The sequence below is a fragment of the Microcebus murinus genome, chromosome 13 (assembly GCF_040939455.1).
Source record: "Microcebus murinus isolate Inina chromosome 13, M.murinus_Inina_mat1.0, whole genome shotgun sequence".
Classification (NCBI taxonomy): Eukaryota; Metazoa; Chordata; class Mammalia; order Primates; family Cheirogaleidae; genus Microcebus; species Microcebus murinus.
Window position 1 is genome coordinate 48,840,386 of NC_134116.1, and position 6,558 is coordinate 48,846,943.

The window sequence follows — 6,558 nt, forward strand, 5'->3', positions numbered from 1 at the left end:
GTTGAGCATTTTTTCACGTTTGTTGGCCATTCGTCTGTCTTCTTTTGAAAAGTTTCTGTTCATGTCCTTTTTAATCGAGTTGTTTTGATTTTTTTCTTGCTGACTTTCTTGAGTTCTATATAGATTCTAGTTATCAGCTGTTTATCAAATGTGTGGCATGCAAATATTTTCTCCCATTCTGTAGGTTGACTATTTGCTCTCTTGATAGTTTCCTTGGCTGTGCAGAAGCTTTTTAAGTTGATCAGGTCCCATTTATTTAGTTTTGTTGTTGCTGTGATTGCCTTTGTGATCTTCCTCATAAATTCTTTCCCTAGGTCAATGTCTATAAGAATTTTTCCAACATTTTCTTTCTTTCTTTTCTTTTTCTTCTTCTTCTTCTTCTTTTTTTTTTTTTTTTTTTTTTTTTTTTTCATTTTTGTGTTTGTTTCATTGGAAGCGAGACTCCAGCTGTGGGGCTCGGGGGAGGCAGCATGAAGAGTTCTGTCTGGGTCTCTCCCTCTGGGACAGCATTGGGAAGGGAGATGCCCATGCCACGGCAATCTCAGGATGCTCCTCAGAGGCAGGGGAAAGAAAACTAGAAAGGAAATTATCCCAGAGTTGGGAGCAGAATAGAGTTCCCACATCTCAGACTGCCTATCCTCCGCAGTCAATTTCTCAACCCCCTGCTCTCCTCTCTTAATAGTGTGGGTGGCTTAAAGAGCCTTCCTTGACTTCCAGGATCCAGGTCCCCCTCATGATCCAGGCCGAGTGATGGGAGGGTGGGTGCCTTTAACCCTTGAGGTCCCAAACAAGGTTCAAAGAGCCCAGCTGCCTATCCTCCCCTCCCTGATGGAGGTCCCAGTATGTCAGACCGACAGAAAAGGTGAAGGTAGAGTTCCATGTCTTCAGACAACACAGCCCTGGGAGCCACCATCTCACTACGCTTCCCTGGCTTCCCCGGGGATCCTCTACTGCCTCTCCAGGGGCCTTTCTACTGTCACCTTGGGGTTCATGCCACCTGTTTGAGGTGCTGTGTCCAGGCTGTGGGGGCCAGAAGATAGAATTGTGAGATGCTGGAGGTGTGTCTGAAGGTGGAGGTTCTGGGAGTAAGACAGACCCCCAAGACTGAAGTCTGGGATTCTCAGGCCGTCCGGTCCTCATCCACAGTCCCTGGCTCAGGCTGCAACCACTTGGCGAAGCCTTCTCCAGCTCAAGGTTCCCCTAGGCTTCTCTTGGACGTTAGTGCGGTTGACAGGGACCAGGGACCCGGATAGGGGTTTGGGGGCTGGTAGTCAGGTTATGGTGGATCCGGTGTGCCCTTGAAAAGTAGGATGGTGAGGCCGGGCATGTTCTTAAGGACATTGAGACTGGCGGCCGGCTTGTCAGGTGTCTGACCCTGTGTGGACCCAGCCAGGAAGCTCTGCACACCTTGCAGCGCTCTCCAGTAGCGCAGTCGGGTGACCTGGTGCAGGCCCGCCAGGTAGCACTAGAGGATCTCGGCGCACGTGACAGTTTTGGTGGTGGCCTGCCCTGAGCCGCTGAAGATGATGGCTGGCTGCACTGTAATGGCTGTGGCGAAGGCCATCAGGTTCCGGATCTTGCTCCCCTCCTTGGCCCACATGTGCATGGGGCCCAGAGCCAGGTAGGCACACAGATGTAATAAATATAGCAACTGTGGAGTGATTTTGGAGGTCAAAAAGCCAGTTCATTTCAAAGAATATTTACCTGATGTGTTATTTTCACTCGACTTGCAGAACAGATGGTATCTGATCACTCTTTCTTTTTGCTCTTTGTTTATTTCTTCTCTTTAGGTTGGAGTGCCGAAAACTCAGCCAATAGACCTTTTCATTTTATATTTGTTTCCTGGTAATCTTATCCAATCTCTGGGCTGTAAATACCATGTATATGCCAAGGACATCCATCCCATCATTATATATTCAGCCCCAAAACTTCTCCTAAACATAGTATTTAAGTTATATCCAACTTGTTTCTCGATATCTCCACTTGACTGAGTTCTCAAATTGTACAAGATGGACTACTGATCTCCCCTTCCTCAAACATGTTCCAACCACAGCCTTCCTCATTTCACATAATGGAATCTCTGTCATTTAATAAGTTCAGGCCAAAAATATTGAAGCTGTACCTTTTTCTTCACATCACACCCTATGTATAGTCTATCAAGACATCGGACTAACCCGCCTTCCCTCCTTGGCCCTGTCACCCCCAGGGCACCTCCTCAGAGTGCACCTTATGGAAGTTCTCCATGAGCCAGGGTCGTAGGACCACTAGTTTGCCCATGGGGCCGCCTCACCCCCGGGGGGCTACATGGCGGTGGGTGGAGCCCTGCAAGGGCCGGCAGGGGTAAGGGTGTGGGAGCAATAAAGACGCTGGCAGGCGGGCTGGGATGGTGATCTCTGCTCCACTTCTCTGGAGTGGGTGGCACTCGATTCTGCACCCCAACATTTTCTTCTAGAATTCTTGTAGTTTCATGTCTTAGGTTTAAATCTGTTACTCACTGTGAGTTGAATTTTGTGGGAGATGAGAGGTGCGGATCCTGTTTCAGTCTGCTACATGTTGGCTATCCAATTTTTCCAGCACCATTTATTGAATAAGGATTCTTTTCCCTAGTGTATGTTTTTGTCTGCTTTGTCAAAGACTAGATGGCTATCTGAGTGTGGTTTTATATCTGGGTTCTCAGTTCTGTTCCATCCATCTATGTTTCTGTTCTTGTGCCAATATCATACTATTGTAGTTACTATAGCCTTGTTGTATAACTTGAAGCAAATTGATGCCTCCCAATTTGTTGCTTTTGCTTAAGATTGCTTTTGCTATATGGGGTCTTCTCTGGTTCCATATGAAGCATAGAGTTATTTTTTCTAGATCTGTGAAAAATGATGTTGGTATTTTAATAGGGATAGCATCAAATCTGTAGATCACTTTGGGTAGTATAGACATTTTAACAATGTTGATTCTGCCGATCCATGAGCATAGTATGGTTTTCCACGTGTTTACATCTTCTGCTATTTCCTTCCTCAGTGTTTCATAGTTCTCCCTATAGAGGTCTTTTACCTCCTTAGTTAAGTATATCCCTGGGTATTTTACTCTCTTTGTTGCTATTATGAAGGGTATTGAGTCTTTGATTTGGTTCTCAGTTTGACTATTGGTGTATATGAATGCTACTGATTTCTGTACATTGATTTTCTAACCTGAGACTTTGCTGAATTTTTTTTTTTTATCAATTCCAGTAGTCTCGTATCTCTCTTTTACACTATGCAAGAAGCTGTTAATACTGGAAATTACATTTTACTAATTTTCAATTATCTGTTTAAAATTAGAATTTCTACAAGTTCCATTCATTTGTTGAGAGCCTACAGTGTGTAAGGAATAGGTTTTTTTATAGATATAGGAGGAAAATATATACAATACACATAAAAATAAGCACATTCTATGTTATGATAGAATGTGCAAATTATTATAAAATAAAAGAAAAACCAGAATAAATTTAGGAGAATAGGAATAATTTTAAATAATTTTAAGTAAGATAGGCCCCATTTCAAAAGTGACATTTGATCAAGGACATTATGGAGTTGAGGTAGGTAGTCCTGTGGTTATAGAAGAAGAGCAGTTTAGAAAAAGGAAACAAAGAAGGCCGTATGGATTGAGTCTCCATAGGGTGTTTGAAGAACAACAAAGAGATTAATGTAGCAAAACAGAGGTATAATAGTTATAAGAAAGATCAGACAGGTAAATGAAGGTTACAGTGTGTTGAGTCTTGCAGGACTTTGCAGTAACTTTAGCTTTACACTGTGTAAACTGGTAAGGAATGAAGAAGTTTGATAAGAAAAGGAATATGATCTGCATTAAAAGTTTTCTCTATCATCTATGTTGAAAAAAATTTTTTAAATTACAAGTGTGTTAGCAGAGAGATGCATTAAAAATCTTTTGGGCTATTGCTCTAATCCAGGTAAAAGGTAATGGGATATTGAACCAGAATGTTGGTGATGCAGGTGGGGGGCTCAGGGAGTGCTCTGATTATGAAAATATTTTTTATGCAGGGTTAGTTTGATGTCTTGATAGACTATACATAGGGTGTGATGTGAAGAAAAAGGTACAGCTTCAATATTTTTGGCCTGAACTTATTAAATGACAGAGATTCCATTATGTGAAATGAGGAAGGCTGTGGTTGGAACATGTTTGAGGAAGGGGAGATCAGTAGTCCATCTTGTACAATTTGAGAACTCAAGTTACTCAGTCAAGTGGAGATATCGAGAAACAAGTTGGATATAACTTAAATACTATGTTTAGGAGAAGTTTTGGGGTTGAATATATAATGATGGGATGGATGTCCTTGGCATATACATGGTATTTACAGCCCAGAGATTGGATAAGATTACCAGGAAACAAATATAAAATGAAAAGGTCTATTGGCTGAGTTTTCGGCACTCCAACCTAAAGAGAAGAAATAAACAAAGAGCAAAAAGAAAGAGTGATCAGATACCATCTGTTCTGCAAGTCGAGTGAAAATAACACATCAGGTAAATATTCTTTGAAATGAACTGGCTTTTTGACCTCCAAAATCACTCCACAGTTGCTATATTTATTACATCTGTGTGCAAGATCATCTTACAAACTAATTCTTTCATAATTTAGTTCGACTGTTTCATAATTTTTATGGAAAAAACCTATGTTTTTCTTACATCTCTGATATTTCTATTTATTTTTAAATCACAAACTTAGGAGGTAAGGCATAAATACTAAAACAATATTATTCTCTGCATTATTTTTTTCAACTTTCTCTGAACACTTTTTGAAAAAAAATTTTTTTTTTCCTAAATGCATACATAGAGCAAATTCAGGACAGCCCTCTAAGATGTGATAAACTTGGTAATGTAATGACATAGAATAATAAAACCAGTACTAAAAGTAGGGTAGATCATGACTCCTTAAACATTTGAGACTTATCATATCCTAAGTCTCTCTTCCTTTCTAAAATCAGAGGATTAATTTATTTATTAATAAATTTTAGAAAATATTTTGGAATAAATTTGGAAAAAATAACTACTGAAACTCCTGAACTACAATAGCCAAGATGAGGAAAAAAGATCTTATTTTTGTATTATATTTTAGAAGCAGATTTTAGAATTTTGCCATACAATAATTTTCAGTCTGCAAAGCTAAAGTGGAAGAGATTTTATTGATTTTTATTGATTCTACTTAGGTTTTGTTTTTAAGAAAAGGCAAATTTAAGCCATTGTGTAGAAATAAACAGAAGTTCATCCTTTGTATATGAGAAATTTCCCACTTAGCGAAGTATGAAGTAACGGGCCTATTAACAATATTGATAGTAAGTTCAGATGGGGAATTGAGCGTGTTTTGTTATAATTAGATATAAACTGGTTCTGAGAAGATGAAGTTTAAGTTGTTAATAACTTGAAATTCCCCAAAGCATAATGATGCAAAGTCAGATGTCTAGAAGGGCATTAGAACACCCTGTAATTTGTCTAATTTGCAGCCAGCTAATAAGGCTGAGAGTGGCATCTTTATGAATAAATGGATAATTTATGAAATCAAAATGACACCTATTCCTTACATCTTGTGTTAATTCTTAAACTAATATATTCTCTTATGTTTCTCAAGGTAGTTAAACTATTACGGAGAATTTTAAAAGGTAAAATATGCCTTTTATTAGTTGAAATTCAAAACTGAACAAAAAGGCACCTTCAAATAAACGGTCTTATGATTATGCCTAACTGGGAGAGAGCAAATAGAAGTTAATGTACTAAAAGAAATTATTGAAGTGAGAGTCAAATATGAAACCACCATTATTCTTCAAAAGCTGACTTACATGAAACTTATATAATAAGATATTCTGATGTCTTATAACATTTAAAATAGAATGGATTCTAAGACACAGTATAAAAGATCTGAACATCAAATGGCAATTAGCCATAAATGGTGAAAGCTGAAGAATAATCCATTTCACTTACATGGAAAAAATGAGTCAAATTAAATTGAAGCCTATTTCAACAGAGAGTTTACTGAGAATAGTTTGGTTTCTCTTAAGAAAAAACTTTAGTAGTATTGGGAAATAGAAATTCTTAATTTGAAATGCTTCTGAATTTTATTCAGAATTATATTCATATCTTAATATCCAGAACTGGGATAAAATGTGCTCAATGATCTGAATTAATTTTTTTAGTACAAATGTCTTTAATTCTAATATCTCATGATTGTTTTTAATGCACTACAATGCTCAAGAAATATCCTATGTTTATTTGGAGAGAAGGAAAGCTTATCATTTTTCTGTTTACCTAAGGCAAGGAACCATAGCCCGTGACCAAATTAGACTCCATATGCCTGATTTTATATGGTCCAAAACCAGAGAGTTTTTATTACATATTTTTCAAAAATAGAAAGAATAATATTCATAATGCATAAAATGTCTTTAAAATTAAAATTTTATTGTCCATAAATAAAGTTTTATTGGAACACAACCTCACTCATTCTTTAATGTGTTATTGAAAGCTACTTTCATATTACAATGGCAAAGGTATTCAGACCAGAGACTCCCCAGGCTAC

General features: G+C 38.1%; 1 pseudogene; it reads right to left on the reverse strand.

Annotated features, from left to right (window-relative positions):
- Positions 1–1,120: 1,120 nt before the first annotated feature.
- LOC105863036 (ribonuclease P protein subunit p25-like) lies at positions 1,121–6,307 on the reverse strand (annotated as a pseudogene).
- Positions 6,308–6,558: the final 251 nt, after the last annotated feature.